The following is a 16,470-nucleotide window of genomic DNA, read 5'->3' as shown; positions in this document are numbered from 1 at the left end:
AGGTAGCTGTGAGCTATGGCACTCTACTGAGGGCAACAAAGTGAGACTCTGTCTCAAAAAAAAAAAAAGAAAAAAATCAGATATTGTGAGCTTGTTGTAAAACATAACCCTTATAAAAAGATAAATTTTATAAACTTGAAATAAAGGAAATTTTGTTAAGAACAAGATAGATTTTACAATTCATCAATTCTCAGTTGTTTATTACATTTTATTATTGTCTACACTCTTGAAGTTATTTACATCTATTGTGTTCATAAGGTGGAAAAGCTCCATGATCAGTGATGTCAGGTTGGTACACACAGCTTCAATCTGGCCATGGGGGGAATATTTACACTATGAGAATTGGCTAACACTACAAATCCTTTCTTATTTCTTAAAGAGTCAATTGTGAAATATTTTATCAGCACTACTATACCTGTCCCTGTCCATGACATTATTATAATCTTTATTTTGTTAAGAAGAAACTGAAGCAAAGAAAACTTAAGTAACTGGACAAAGGTCACATAGCTGACTGGCCTCTGATTCTTTGCTGTGTTGTCTCTTAATGTGATGAGAGCAACATTTCTACTCATGGGACACTTGCTTCATGTACAGACAGGCTATGAGGCAATGGTAGGTGATGGTAATTGGCTAATGGAGGCCCCAGAGTAATTTAATTATTCAAAAACTCTGAGGGTCTCTTGTACTGTGCTAGACTCTGAGCTTGGAACTCTTTGCTCCTAAGGATATTGTAGACCAGAAGAAGACACAGACATGTCATTGTGGACGTCACCATTGTATGGTAAGTCCTGTGGCAGAATAAACACAGGGTCTTCTGACAGTACCTTAATGGAGGTACCTGGCCAAGACTCAAGATCCAAGAAGTTTTCCTGGGTGAAGTGACTTCTAAACTGAGATCTGACAGATAAGTAAGGCTTACCCAGGCACAGACCAAAGAAGGGCAGTGAAGAGAAAGAGTGATGAGTTCAGGTGCCACAGGGAGCACAGAGACCAGCAAGGGGGCAGGAAGCAGGCTATGGGGACCAGACTATGGGGAGGTTTGGCAGCCACTCCTCAGACATTAGACTTGACTCCAAAGGCAGTGGGAAGGATTTTAAACAGCAGAGTGATAGCATCAGCTTCACATTTTGCAATCATCTGATTGCTCTTTGGGAAACAGACTGGAGGGGGCCAGGATTAAGGGTAGAGAGACACATCCATGGTGCTGGAGCATGGAAGTCCAGGCAAGGTTGCAGTGTGTAAGAGACACTCCATTTCTTCTGACTCATAACATCTGACTTCCAGTGGAGATTTTTCATTGGTAGGTTTAGAGTGACATTGTTGAGAAAGCTTATCAGGAAAGTGGTTGGGAGGCCTGATCACAGTGAGTTGAAAACTGAATAGGAAGCAAGGAAGTTTTGACAGTCTTCAGAAGAATCTTGGTGGGGAGAGATGGCTAGAGAGAGAGTGGAAGTCACATGAGGCTGGAGGAAGGCTTCTGCTCTTGCCACCACCTGGAAGTGCCTTTGTTCTTTCATTGCCTGCTTACCGTGTTTCTTGTGTCCTCCTGCTGACTGGGGGTCCAGATCCCAGGCTGAGACATGTAAGGGACATGTCACAGCTGCTCCTCCTGTCCCCCACACACCAGATCTGGGTTCCAGAGTGTCCTTCCTTCCTCTGGCCTCCTTTGACCAAGTGTTGATTTCCTCAACTCTCAATTCTATTCATAGTAGAGACTTACCAATCTTGGTGGAATGACTGATTGCTCGATTGATTAAATCACAATTAGATGAGAATGACTTTTGCACCTAATATTCCTAGAGGGTGTTTTTGAATTAAAAAAGGCATTTGTTAACTGAAATGAATCTAATTTGAGGCTGTGAGGAGGAAGGCTATTTGGAGGCTGGAAGCATTTATGATTTCTTTTTATTCCCTCTTGCCCACTCAGCCTAGTGGCTTCAGTTTTCCCAGAGCTAGATAGGCAGGTGGGGAGGGAACACTTGTACCCACCCCTCTTCTCAGGCCCCTGTCTCACAGTGGAAGAATCTAGAGTGTAACTCACCATCTTGCCCTTAAAGTGGCATGATTTCAGTGAACTCCTAACTTAAAACGTTGCTGGGGTCCTCAGCCACCTTCTCTCTGTTGCTACATCTTGGCTGCGAAGTTGACCTCCTGCCACACTGAGCTCTCACTCTGCTCCCCATGTCCCACACTGCCCTGGCGCCAGGCCCTCTCCCCTCCCCTCTTCCCTTCCTTTCCTTGGCAATTCTTAGTTTTTTCAAGACCTTGCCCACATATCACTTTCTTGATGGAAGCTTTTTGGCTCACATAGGCAGACGTGCGTTGCTTCACATATTTCTGCCATAGCCCTTGTACCTTTTGGGGTAATGTATCTGTTTACAAGAAAGACTGTCTTCTAAATCATGAGCTATGACAGCTATAGAATGAACAAACGAATACATGACTAAGGAGGACCCACCGAACACGTCCGTAGTTTAGGAAGGCACACTCTCCTTCCCCTCCTCTAGACCCATGCGGGTTTATTACCTCTCAGTTCAATTCAGTGATGCTCATTTGAAACCCTGCCGTCTACTGCTTATCCTGTGCTATCCCTAGACTGCCATATATGTTTGAATACCTCTCAGGAGGGCTCATGTGACTGCTATTTCAACATGAAACTGCTTTTGTTACACTCCCCTATAATTAGACTCTCTATAAAATGGCACTTGCTAAATCGGGAGCAGTTAAAGCAGGTTTGGGGGCGGGAAATAAGACTGATAGATTATATTCAGCTCCAACTTTCAATCACTGGTGCGATCTGTTGCAGACATGGCATATGGTGGAATATTCTAAAGAGACTCACAGAAAGGGTGGACGGCAGGCTCTGGGACCAACGCAAAACACAGTTGAGTGTGACATGCAGTGTCAGACGTGGACACCAGTATTCGTTTACCCTGTGGCTGTTCTGAATGTTGGGAAAACTCCAGGGAACAACACAGGCAAAAAGTCCCTGCCCTCAGGGAGCTTGTAGTCCTGTGGGAGGAAGCAGCCAATAGTAAGTAAAATATATAGAATTTTAAGTAGTGCTAAGTGTTCCAGAGACCACTAAGGCAGAAAAAGACAAGAAAGGTATACCAGGGGATTCTAATTTTAAATAGGCCAGAAAAAGCAACAGTGAGTTGATATTCAGATGAAGACTCACAATGCTGAGGCAGTGAGCCATGCAGTTGCCTGGAGGGTGCACAACCCAGGCAGAGGAACAGCAGGTGCAAAGGATCTGTGGTGGCCTCGCTTGTAGGCCTGTCCATTAGAAGGGAGCCAGGTTAAGTTGGGTCTATAGGTCCTTTCGAGGACTTTGGCTTTTAAAACTATTTTTTCCCTTTTTTTTTTTTTTTTTGTAGAGACAGAGTCTCACTTTACTGCCCTCGGTAGAGTGCCATGACGTCACAGGACTCACAGCAACCTCTAGCTCTTGGGCTTACGTGATTCTCTTGCCTCAGCCTCCCGAGCAGCAGCTGGGACTACAGGCACCCACCACAATGCCTGGCTATTTTTTGGCCGGGGCTGGGTTTGAACCCGCGACCCTCGGTATATGGGGCCGGCGCCCTACTCACTGAGCCATAGGCGCTGCCCAGGACTTTGGCTTTTAATTTGAGTCAATCTGGAAACTTCTGGGAGATTATAAGCCAAGGGGTAACATCTGACTTTATTTTATAAAGACAAAATGGACCTACTCTATGTGGTAACATATTGAAGTAATTGAAGACAAGACTGAACAAGACATGGTGGCTCAGATGCTACATTACTTTTCCTTCTGGTCTACCCATGTACTACTTCCGCTTTTTCATTCATCCAACAAATCTTTATGGATGACCTTTTTTGGTGCCCACCATAGCCACTGAAGATACAGTGATGAGCAAGGTGGATGTGGAGTCCTTGCTGTTCAGAATTTGCAGTTTGATGGCAAAGACTGATGGGAAACAAATACACAAGGAGGTGTTTGTGTAGCCTGTAGGACATTAATGTTAGGAGCACGTTACAGGTGCACCTAGTTTTGTTTGGGAGCACAAAAACATCTCTCCAGGGGCAGGGGCAGTTAAGCTGGAATCTTAAACTCAAGCGATCCTCCTGCCTTGGCCTCCCAAAGTTCTGAGATTATAGGCATGAGCTACTGAGCCCAGCCCTAAGCTGGAATCTGATGACTGCATTGGGACAACCAGGCAAGGCAATGCAGGGGAGTGTTTCAGGCTGAAGAAGCTGCAGGTGTGAGGCTCTGCAGCCAGGGCAAGGCCCACACCTGCTCCTCCTGAGAAGTGGCAGGCAGCCAGCACTGCCAGGGTGAAGAGAGCAAGGGCGTGGTGGGTGGGCACAGTGGCATGCTTCAAATGAGGCTGGAGAGGAGGACAGGGACCACATCATGATTAGATCTGCAGGGATTTATTCTAAGGGCAACAGGAGGCCACCAGGCAATGACATGATGAGGTTTATATTTTGAGCGACTTGTTCATTCTGGCTGCAGTGTGGTGGATAGATGGGTTGCCAGGCAGAGACTGGTAGGCACATTGTTGTGATCAGCCTGGCAAGAAGTGATGGAGCAGGGGGGAGGTTTTGATAGCCATGTGGCAGGAGTGTGATGCGCAATGGATGGATCCGGGTCAAGTCAGGAGGTGATTGATTGAATGTGGTGGGGGCAGGGGAGGAAGATATCAAGGCAGCTAGCATGGGTGGCTGGACGGTAATAGTGCTGAGTTGTGATGCAGAGCACAGGGGAAGGCACAGGTATGCTCAGGAGAAGCAAAGTGACAGTTAGTGGCTGAGAAGTGCTCTCAAGAAATGTGAAACAAGGAGTTGTGGGTGTGCATAGGAAGCAAGAGCCGTGCACAGTGTGCGTGCAGATTTGGAAACCCTCAGCACACAGATGGACGCGTGAGCAAGCCTTGGGTGCCATGTGACCACTAAGGAGAGAGGCAAGCGTGGAGGCCCAGGCGGGGCTCTGAGGTTTGCCATGTGCAATCTCCAGCCTGAGTCGGAGGCTTAGCAGTCCTATGGTGAGCAGGGGAGCATGGTGTCTCTGAGATCTGGGGTGGAGAGTGGTGGCTTTGATCTGCTGCTGTTACTCTCTGTTCTGGGTCCTGTCTCTGTGAGATCCCTGTGGTGGCTGCATCAGCCAGGTTTGATCTTTCAGGCTCTCTCCTCTTCAGTTTCGAAAGAAAAGCATTTGCTGCCTCATTATGAAGGGAGTAGGAAGGAGGACAAGCTTCCTTATCTGCTTCTCCTCCTGTCTCTCCAAATCAGGCAGCCTTTAGTCCTGTCTTTCCAGATGAATGCAGCTTAGAGAAGGTTTCTGGCCCACTTACAACACTGTGTAAGACAGAGAATTAATAATTTCCCTTTAATGGATTAAGTGAGGTTCAGATCGGACAAGTATTTCTTCCTTGGATTTAGTGTTCTTTGAGGGTGATCTGTACTGGATTACCATTTTACAGATGTGAAAACTAAAGATTGAAGATGGCTTTCTCAAGGACAAACAGGGAGCAAGTGTCAACCAGGACTTGAACGTGGACCCCTCGTGTAATGCTTTTGTAGTTCCCTGCTGCCCCCACACCCAAACGAAGCATACCCCCTGATTTACCCACCTACGCAGTTTGGGGGACCTCCCCGATGAGCCACCACAGGTGTGTTTTTCCCAAATAGTATGAATGGAAGAGATCAGAGGAAGCACTTTAAAACTTTTCCAAAGACAGTTGTGAAAAGACTGTTAGATGCTGTTTGTGCACACTTGCCTTTCGTGTCTGGGCTCTCTCTACTGAGACGTTGCAGAGCTGTAAAAGCAAACAGGATGTTGATGTCGACTTGCCAAATTCAAGTGGAGAACCTCAACAGAACGAGCAAGTCAACACTTAGCAAATATTACACTTGATTCTCAACCTTCAAACAGTCAAATCCTATCTCTCTGACCTCTGTGCCTTTATTGCTTTCATTACAGAGGCAAACAACAGCAACAGGCAGGCTCGGCTTAGGGGAAAGCAGACCATCAAAGTGAAGAGTTTCTGTTCAATGAAAAACTCCATGGGCTAGTTAACAGACCACTGACAGACATGGGATGCTATTTTGAATATTGAAAATAGCAGAGGGAATTGATCCAGAAAAACTTAAGGAGTCAGCAGAGAGAGGAGAGGAGAGAGAGGAGAAAGGTTAAGGGCTGGAAAACGTTTAGAGAACTATCCTTCCTAATTAATCAAAGAAATGCAATTTTGTTTTTTTAAAAAGTGAGATGTTACTTTGCACCTGTCATATTAACAACGCTTTAAAATGGGATACTGTTTACGGTTTGTGAGGCTGTAGGGAAACAGGAACCCTCATGCTTAATTGGTGGAAGTGAAAATCGGTGCAGACTATTTGAGCAGCAATTTGTTTAAGTACACACCTCGCGACCCCATCCATGGTCACCACTCTGTGCACTGACCTCAGAATAGCGTTGCACAGGTCTGTCTGGAGACACAGGTGAAAACGTTCGTGGCAACATTGTAGGAATCGGCACCTCTTCGCCACTGAATGGACAAGTCACATCATGTGGTGTGTGCACATTGTAGAATGCTTCACATCAAGAACGACTGGATCTTAAAAACAGTGGTCTGGGCTAAGCATAAGCTCTATAACACACATTTGTTAATATTATATAAAGTAAAAATGCTCACACAATAGTCAGCACCCTCTATCATGGAGAGCCTTTTTATCCAAGAACCCACATCCATCACATTAGAATGGGTCCTACCAGGAACTAAGAAGAGGGAATGGCGGTCAGGTCAAGGATGAAGGGGGGAAACAGCAGCACAGAAGGCATTCTTGCAGGGACATGGAGCAAAGCATACCATGAAGTGAGGGGTGTATTGTACTCTGCCCCCAAGACCTGAGATCTGAAAACAAAGGAAAAGAAAAGGCAAGCGGTGAGGGTTGGCATCAGGTTTCCAGCTTCCCTCCCAGCCTGGTCTTTAACCCTGATTTGTGCCCGTGACTTCGCCATCAAGTCAGCTTTCTTCTTCACTCAATGAAAAGAATAAATAATTTCCACGATGGGACATGGTTAGCACTAACTGAGAACATGAAAGCACCTTGCTTGGCCTTTAGTAGATGTTTTGTAGGTGTTCAGTCCTCCCTCCTGTCCTGGGGATTTGGCCCTCCGAATCTCTCCCCTGGATTGAGTCCTCAGACTTTCCCCGGGGCCTATTCCCCTGAGATGCGCAGCCTCAGTCTGTCCTGGGGCCTCACAGCAGAAGCGCCTCCCTTGCAAGGTCCGTCTCCCAGGACCTGTCAGCTCAGGGTGCAGATAGCAGTGCCTTGTTCCTAGCCCCCTGGGAAACACCCTAGTTTTCCTGCAGCCTGATACTCTGTAAGGACTGTTCCTCTTAGAGGCCTCAGCTACATCTCTCTTACTTTATGCAGCCAGCCTGAGATTACTCCCAAACCTACACAGACTTTTCAGAAGGGCTTTAATTTTTCTCCTTTAATTACGTCTAGTCTTGCATAAAGCCCCTCCTAGAAGTGAATGGCCAGAACCCTTCGGTGGCTCCCACAGTCCTTGGGACGAAGTCCGCACCCCTCACTACAGGCTCACTTCTCGCTTTACCTGTAGCACGTCCGTCCTCTCCCCACTCACCTAAGTCCTCACGTTTTAGGGTTCAGTTACAGGAGCTCTATTTGGGCCCCTCCTTTGGGGTGTTCTGCTCTTCCTTTAGGGTGTTTGCCAAAGCTGTGCATTCATGCAGGCAGCACATTTTTATTGAGCACCTTGTGCAGTGGTTCTCACCCTTCCTCATGGCACCATGTATTTTCATGGTTTCAGAGGGGTTGCGACCCACAGGTTGAGAACCGCTGACCTAGTGTGTGCCGGGTCAGAGAGACTCTGCACAGGGTCATTTCCCATCTTTGCCTTGTTATCTCCTGCTCATACTTCGAGACACAAGGGAAACCGCATTTCCTCCCAACCTTCATAATCCCCTTGCCCGTGGGGGTTGGATGCTCTTGTCTGCATTTAGGTGGCATCCCCTGTCTCTTATCATCACACCCTGTAGTGTTTCTTTCTCTTTTATTCCAAGACTGTAAGTGCTAAGAGTGTTGGGACCACATCTGTTTGTCCCCCCGGTATCCCCATTCTTAGGGGGGATGAATGAAGGGGGGATCAATGAAGGGGGGATCAATGAAGGTGGTAGGCCTTCATTGAATAAAGGAATGATCTCATAGTACAGTGCTGTGGGACGTTGCCTTTTCAGATTAGAAAGGGACCCTGGAGATACCTCAAGCCATGCCCAAGCCATTCCCAAGCCTCCTTTTTTTCTCATTCTTTTTTATTCAAATGTTTTCTAGCTAAATAGAATTCACATCCCATAAATTCGTGCTTTTAAAGTATATAATCAGTGGTGGTTAGTATATTAATGAGGTTGTGTAACTATCACCACTGTCTAATTCCAAACATTTTCATCGCCTCCCAACAAAAGTCTGTCCCCATTAGCAGTCACTCCCCGTTTTGTCCCCTATCCTCAGAGCTAGGTGACCCCTAATCTGCTTCCTGTCTCTGTGTATTCGGGTATTCTGGATATTTCATATAAATAGCATCCTACAACACGGGGCCTTTGGATCTGGCTTCATTCACGTGGCGTGATGTCTTCCAGGTTTGTACTTACAGCATGTGTGAGTACGTATTCCTTTTCATGCCTGAAGAATATTCCATTGTATGGACACATATGTCACACTGCGTCTATCATTTCTCAGTTGGTGACTGCACATTTGGGTTGTTTCCACCTTTGGTTATTATGAGTAATAACGCTATGAGCATCTGTGGCTAACTTTTCATGTGACCATAAGTTTTTCATTCTCTTGGGTATATACTTAGGAGTGGAATTTCTGGGTCACCTGATAACTCTTTGCTTAACTTTTTGAGGAACTGCCAAACTGATTTTCAAAGCGGTCGCACCATTGGTGAATGGGACAGTTTGAATTTCTGCACACACTCACCAAGGCATATTTTGTTTTTAATTAAAAGAATTTTTTTAGTCATCCTAGTGGGTCATGGCCTTCTTTCTTACTAATATCCTGTGCCCCTCAGTGGAAAAGAAATTGGGTTTGTTTTTTTTTGTTTTTCCATTTTACCAAGAGCACGTTATTTAGTCCTCAGTGCTGCGGGTAGTACCTAATGGGTCATTGTGGGATGGACTGAGTGGAAGAATGGAAGGCACTCATCCACGCAGGCTGTCGTCAGCAGCAGAGATCTGAGCTGTGATTACCTGGCTTCTGTTGCCCATATGCTGTGTATCGAGATATCCCATGGAGAGAGAAGCCACGCCTTGCTCAGTTCAGGCTTCCTTTGGTGGTGGGAATAGTTGCCTGTGGTTGTGACCTGAGGCTGGAGAGGCTGGAAAAGACCAAGAAGGCCTGGATGCTCAGCGGTCCCCCCAGGCCCTGGTCTTTCTGTAACTGACATGGGGGTGAATGCGCTTTCTCCATGTCTGAGAAGTGTTTGATGGGCCAGGGAGGTCACACCCACAGAGTGGCCAGCCACACAGCCCAGTAATATAGATGTGAAGACGCCCCCACCCCCCCGCCCACCCCAAATAGGGCTGGGCTTGAAAACAGGAACTGTGGTCATGTGGGCATTTTTGCAGAGCTGAGAAATAGGGAATCAGGCTCCTTCCACTCCCATCAAGAGCTTCATTGGTGTGGGGATGCTTTGCGAGCTGAGAGAAGGTTTTGCCATCTATTAATCCTTTTTGGAACCTCTTCGCCATGCTGAGTTAGTCAGCTCTTGGTTTTTCACCATCACTTCATTGTCGGAGCGTCCCCTCTCCTTCATTCCTGCCAACCAGGCCCGGGGAAAAGAGCCTCTCCGCGTGTAATGCAAAGGCAGCAGGAAGGAGAGTGGCACCGCACCTCTCTGCAGCTGCCTTGTCATTTCTTTGGACGACAGTCACCTTTTTTATAGAAATCAATAACACAGCCTCTAAAGCCAGAGAACCAGCCTGGGAAATGATGCTCCCTTCCCCCTGGACCCTGGGCTTCCCTGACCTCGGAGCAGTCAGAGTGACAGGCCACATTAATTCCACTTGATATATGTTCCCCCAAGAGCCTGCTGATTCAGGTTCCTGACAAAACACCCAACGTGCCTGCTGTCAGACTTTCAAAGTAGATCAACCCGGGGTTCCTGCTCCCTGTGAGCCCTGCAAACCTGCAGCATTTGCCTCTTAGTGGGTCCCCTGCAGCTGGGGGTCCCGGGGAGGATCGTCTCTTTTCAGAACTGCTTAGGCCAGAGAAGCCTCTTTGAGTGCCTCTGGGAACTAGCTCCAAGTGCAGTCCCGCAATTGCAATACTTCATCTGCTGGGTTTGGATTGATTAAACCAAGGGCGGGTGCATGGGGGACATCGGGAGGTGCAAGTTAGGAAGCTGAGGGGGAAAGAATAGTGGAGTCCATAAGTGGGACATGTTGCTGGTGACTGAAGGTGGCCAGGGCACTGCTCTGTAAAGTACTTTGTCATCTGAGAACAGGGCATTAGATTAGCACCCTCAGAGTTTTCAGTTCTGTGCTCATCGCTTTAAGTAGCCACAAGACTAAAAAGGTGGATACTAAAAAGTGGTATAAAGTTCTAGAAGGTTTTCAGGTAGAAGGAGAGGAGAGAAGCGTCCCATCTTTCCTTCCTTCCTTCCTTCCTTCCTTCCTTCCTCCCTTCCTCCCTCCCTTCCTTCTTTCCTTCCTTCCCTTCTTTCTTCCTCCCTCCCTCTCTCCCTTCCTGTGTGAAAAATATGAATGAATGATTAGTCAGGACAATTGATGGGGGTCTCAAGATCTCAGGGTCAATGACATTTTCAGAGGAGGCACATGTGGATAGGAAGTTCTGGGAAATATACTCAGAGATTCTAGGTCGAGACAAGGAGGATGTAGCTGATAGTAATTTTTAAAGAAATAAAATCATGAAAACGTAATCAGATGTGATATCCTTTTTATCCTCAGAGAGCTGAGTTATGGCAATTCACTTACTGAAATATCATGTTTCTTGCTTCTTTTTAAAATTTGAGTCCACCAGTATTTTTAGGCGTACATTGTCCTTACACGTTGGCATTTCTACCCAGTTTTCAGAGTAAAAAGTCAGATGGCATTTTGGTTAGAGAGAGAGTGGGGAGAGGAAAGAGATGGAGAGAGAGAAATATATTGGCTTCACGTTGGCAATCAGCCTGAAACAAGCACCCAAATGTATTTGATATAGGTTCCCCAACAGACTGACCTGGCTTTTAGCATGGCTGGAGCGCTAGGTCTCTGCTTGTATGTGTGACAACAAACCCTTGGATTTAAAATGCACCCTAGGTAGGTCTAATTCAGCCTCTTTTTTTTTTCTTTCTTTCTTTCTTTTTTTTTTTTTTCAATGCCTGGCTTAATTTTTTTTTTTAATTTTTAGTAGAGATGGGGTCTTGTTCTTTCTCAGGCTGGTCTCAAACTTTTGAGTTCAGGGGGTCCGCCTGGCTTGACCTCCCAGAATGCTAGGATTACAGGCCTGAGCCACAGTGCCTGGCCTAGCCTGCCTCTTAGATTCTGATTAGATAAACATCCCTCACCTGGGAGCATCTCATGAAAAAGTACTGAGCCACTATGGGAAGGGGACAACCCCAAATGTGTTTCAGGGTGTTGAAATTATGAGCGTTTCTCTCTCTTTCCTAAACCTTATGTACTATTGATATTACTTGAAAATGAAATTACTATATTAAAGATAACCAAAACCAAAACCTAAGTTTTCCCAAAGCTCATTAAGGTGGCACAGGTCCCACATGTCCAAGAGATGTTTACAAAACACTGTTTGGGGATTAAATTGCAAACAAGGCAAAAAAAAAAGCATAACTCTTTTACATGCGTGGTATGAAGTGTGGTGAACAGAGAATCCTGGGGTGAGAGGGGGCAGAAGAAGGAAAAAATCCCTGTGTTTGAGAGAGGGTTTTTGCAACCACTGAGGATGGAGACCTGGTTGGACATGTGTACTTTCCTGCCTCAGCCAGTTCACACTGGTATGCAGGACTGAAAAAAAGACTTGAGAACACTGGACACGATGTTACAGGAAACGACGTTTTTGGACTAAAACATCAGATTTGGTTGTCTTGGTGCATTTCATGAACCAGTGTTCAACTGTTCCCTATCTTTTGCGCTCTAACCACAGAGGATTCACTCTGAATAGTTGTTTGGAATGTACTAGCTAGATGTTCTGTGCTGTAGAGAAGAGACTTCTGCAAGGGATTATTTTGCATTCTGCCTTGTGAGATGGCCAAAGCCCAAGCAGGGCTGTCCTGCAAAGTGGCTTGGGGACTCTGTGGTTCACCACTGTGGTTCATGTTGTCAGCACAGCAGTGGGCAGGCTGCTTTTCCTAAACTCCTTCAAAATACATCTTCCAACTTGGGCTGTTATGTGCTTTGATTTTTTTTCAGACGACCTAAGCACCCAGCCTTAAAAAAGTACCCCTCCTAAAATTCAGATCGGATAAACATCCATCCTCTGTGGAGCATCTCTCCTTAAAACATGCTCGTCCACCATGGGAAGGGGATAACCCCAAATGTTTTGTTAGGATGGTGGGATTAGGAGTGGTTTCTCTCTTTTCTAAACCTTGTGTGCCGTCGGTATTACCTTCAAATGAAATTACTATATTAAGAAAAGAACCCCAAACTTAAGTGTTCCCAAAGCTGATTAAGGCTGTACGGGCCCCTTTGCCCCAAATGATAGCTTACAAAACGCTATTTAGTGATTAAATTGTAAACGAGGCAAAATATGGATTAATTTTTCCCTCTAGAAAAGTGATTGAGGGCGGCGCCTGTGGCTCAAGGAGTAGGGCGCCGGTCCCATATGCCGGAGGTGGCAGGTTCAAACCTAGCCCCGGCCAAAAAACAAAAAACAACAACAAAAAAAGAAAAGTGATTGAAAATTTATTTTCTATTTCATAGAAAATAATGCATTTGTAAAGATTATCTTATATACTTAAAAGCTTCTTCAAATCAATGCTGAAGGATCTGGGTCTAGAAGGAATTCACATAAACTTGGGTTTGCACTTGGACTAGCCACTAGCTTAGGCTTGGTCATTTTTTTCCCCTGGAAATCATACCAGCATGTTAATTTACAGTGCCCCAACCTGTGCGTCAAACAATAGGTCCTCATTAGGTTGTGTAGGCTTTAGGTTAAGAAGTAAATTGTGAGACATCTCCATCATCACCGTCATCCTGAAGAGGTAAGGACCTTTCTTCCTGATAACCTGAAATTACAAACTGGTAATGAGCTCGGCTCTTCTCATTTTATTTGATGAATGACCTAAGTGGGAAACTCTTGAAGGTTAATTAGGGTAAAAAGCACCTTACTAAGCAGAATTGTTAATTGTTAGAACCAATAGTAAAATATGTATTATGTTGATATTAGATGGGGGAAGTAGTCTCGGCTTCATTTGAATCGTAAGTCCTGGGTTTCTGCAGTCTTGCGGGTGACGGCGGGAGGTGTGAGAGGTGAGTATTCCTTCCTCTCTACTTCTGCCTTCATCGAAGAGTGTGGTGATGCCCACCACGGGGTGGTTTTGCACAGTGCATGATTAATTTGGTTTTGTTATTTCTGCTGGTGCACTGTCTAACAAGATTGCAAAACATCTCCAGAGCAGGACCTGGTCCCTCTCCTGACCTGGTCCCTCTCCTGCTCTGCAAAGCCACCAGCACCAAAGCTTTTGCATAGAATTTCATACTGCGTTGCCTGTGGAGACCGATGAAAGCTAATTGAGGGTACTGCACAGGCTCACAGAGGCTATTTTAAACAATTTGATCGCAGTAATGCTGGGCACAGAGTGCCTTTACATGTCAGAGCTGCACGAAGGTAGCGCTGTGGTGTGGTGCTCCAGGGCGAGTCCAGCATCGGGCTGGGGTTGAAGAGCTTGGCCACTGCCTTTGAGACATATGTACTCCCCAAGTGAGTTTGTGCTTCTTTTCTCTTGTTTCTAGAGGACAAGAGCCCCTTAAAAGAGAATGATTAATCTGGCCCTGTACTGCTGCTGAGGCAGGAAAAAAAAAGCTCCATTTGACTGTCTCGTGAGCACTAGTGGGTAGAGACCGGGAGGGGCTGTCATGCATTCTGCAATGTCCAGCCTCCCCTCCCGCACCAAGGAATTAGCTCAGCTAAGTTGTCCATAGTACTGAAGTTGAGAGACCCTGACGTGTAGAAGGGTGCAGTGGGTCACTTACTCATTACATGTTTTGTTCTTCATGGGAGAGCTATGAGCTTCACTTTTAAGTTCCTTCCTAGCTCCTTGATTTTTTTTTTCCTCTCTCAAAAATCCAAAAAATGAGCAGAGAGCTAGAAAATAGGAAATGTGAAAGAAAGTTAAGAAACTAGAATTGTTCAGCTGGTCAAAGTGAACACTCAAGGCTCAGTGAGTAGCCTTCAACAGTGAAATTGTTTTTTACATGAAGGAAGCTAAGAAATGATAGTTCTCTTTTGGAGGTGGGAGAAAAAGAAGTGGCTGAAGTTAAGGAAGAAGGATTTAGGTTCCATCCAAGAAGGCGTGTCTCTGTGGGTAAGAATGATAAGAAGTTAGCCTAGGTTTCTGAAGAAAGATAAAATCACTTTCATGGAAAACCTTTAGGGAAATGAAAGAGTATTCATCTCTCTGGGATGATAGGGCAACAGCCTTGAATCCGGCACAGGAAATGGGTAGAATAACCTCTCAAGGCCCCAGTGAGTATTGGCACCATGAGGTTCTCTTGCCCTGTCCTGTCCTAGTCCACTGGATAGGCAATGTCACAATTGCAGTTTTCCCCTTAACATTTAGCTTCTCTTTTTCATCTGCTCACCTCACCCCCTCTCTCCCCACACCTGTCAGTAGGCATTTAAGTATTGCTGACCCCCTGCTTACATCTCTCCTCCTCACCACTAGTTTTATCTCTTTTCCTCCTAGGACCATTGACTGTTTGTTGAGAACTTTCCAAAGCCAAGGTTCCAATCAAGTGGTGTACTGTAATTGTGACGCACTAGGGTCATTACTTTACTAACTCACAGTGTGATTGATAGATACCTTGGCTCAGAAAACTTTGCAAGTCACATTAGCGTTGAATTTTGCTGCCTTATTGAATTGCAATGGTGTATCTACTTTGCTGACCGATAGCATAATCTTAGACCTTTCTTGATGTTTCTCCAAGTCTTTCCTGCCTGCCAAAGTTCTGTAAGATTATTTCCCTTGAAAAATATTTTCTGGATGGATTTGATTTTTTTTGTGGTCATTGCCCCGTGTTTGTTACAAGGAAAGGAAGAAATTATTTGATATTCTTTCTCTGCAAAGTGTTAATGAACAAAAAATGAAGTTACTGATATTTTCTCTTTCCTTTCTACTCTATCCCCAACCTTATGTCTTCTACTTCTAGCCCAGGCTTTATTTCCAAACATCCTGGACACAGTACTTGTGTTCTGTGTGGGCCAGTTATCTTCATTTGGGGAAGACTTCTATTTAATGACCACAGACTGTACCCTTTCCCAGGCCAACCATCTTGCAAATGTTTCAGGTTGGTGAAAGTTAGATAACTTGGACGATTGTCTATAAACTTGACCCTTAGAAGACAGTCTTCTGCTGGTGGCTCACTAATATTATCTTTCCCAATGGAAAGATAATATATATTTTTTTAACCTTGCTGGTTAAGAGTTCAGGCTTTATAGTCAGGCCAGCCTACATTCTAATCTTTACTCTAACACTCAGTATAAGACCTTAAAGTTCTCATGAGAATCAAATGAGATAAAGATAGATTGCTAGGGCTGGGTGTAGTGGCTCATTCCTGTAATATAAGCACTCTGGGAAGCCAAGGCAGGTGGATTGTTTGAGCTCAGGAGTTTGAGACCAACCCAAGCAATAGAGAAACCTTGTCTCCACTAAAAATAGAAAAATTAGCTGGGCATGGTGGTGGGCACCTATAGTCTCAGCTATCTGAGATAAGAGGATTGCTCAAGCCCAAGATTTTGAGGTTGCTGTGAGCTATGATGCCACAGCACTCTACCCAGGGTGACAGAGTGAGACTGTCTCACCAGCAAAAAACTGCAAAATAAATAAATAAATAAAGAGAGAGAGCAATAGTTACACAAAGGTCCCTGATGCAAGGAAAACCATGCTGGAAGTTGAGATATGATGAAACCACCAGGACTCCCAGGTGCTATTACTATGATATAGCTGGGACCTCAACAGGCCTAGCCGTGATCTCAGATGGAGCCCATCTTAGGCCCTAGAGGAGACCACAGATTCTAGAGTGAAGAGAAGGCCCTCACAAGGAGACATGTTCCCTGCCTGCCAACACTGTGTGACACTCCTTGCCATAGGTCTTTGCCTCGGCTGTCACCTCTTGCTAGAGGTCATGGCCAGTTTTCCGCCTGAAGGTGCTTCTTTTCTCCATGTCACAATGGATTTATCAAGTCCGTTTATGTGAGCTCTAGTTTCAGATGGGTCTAGAAACC

The sequence above is a fragment of the Nycticebus coucang genome, chromosome 12, assembly GCF_027406575.1.
Source record: "Nycticebus coucang isolate mNycCou1 chromosome 12, mNycCou1.pri, whole genome shotgun sequence".
NCBI classification, from domain to species: Eukaryota; Metazoa; Chordata; class Mammalia; order Primates; family Lorisidae; genus Nycticebus; species Nycticebus coucang.
The sequence above is the reverse complement of the archived record's forward strand: the minus strand, read 5'-3'. Positions refer to the sequence as shown.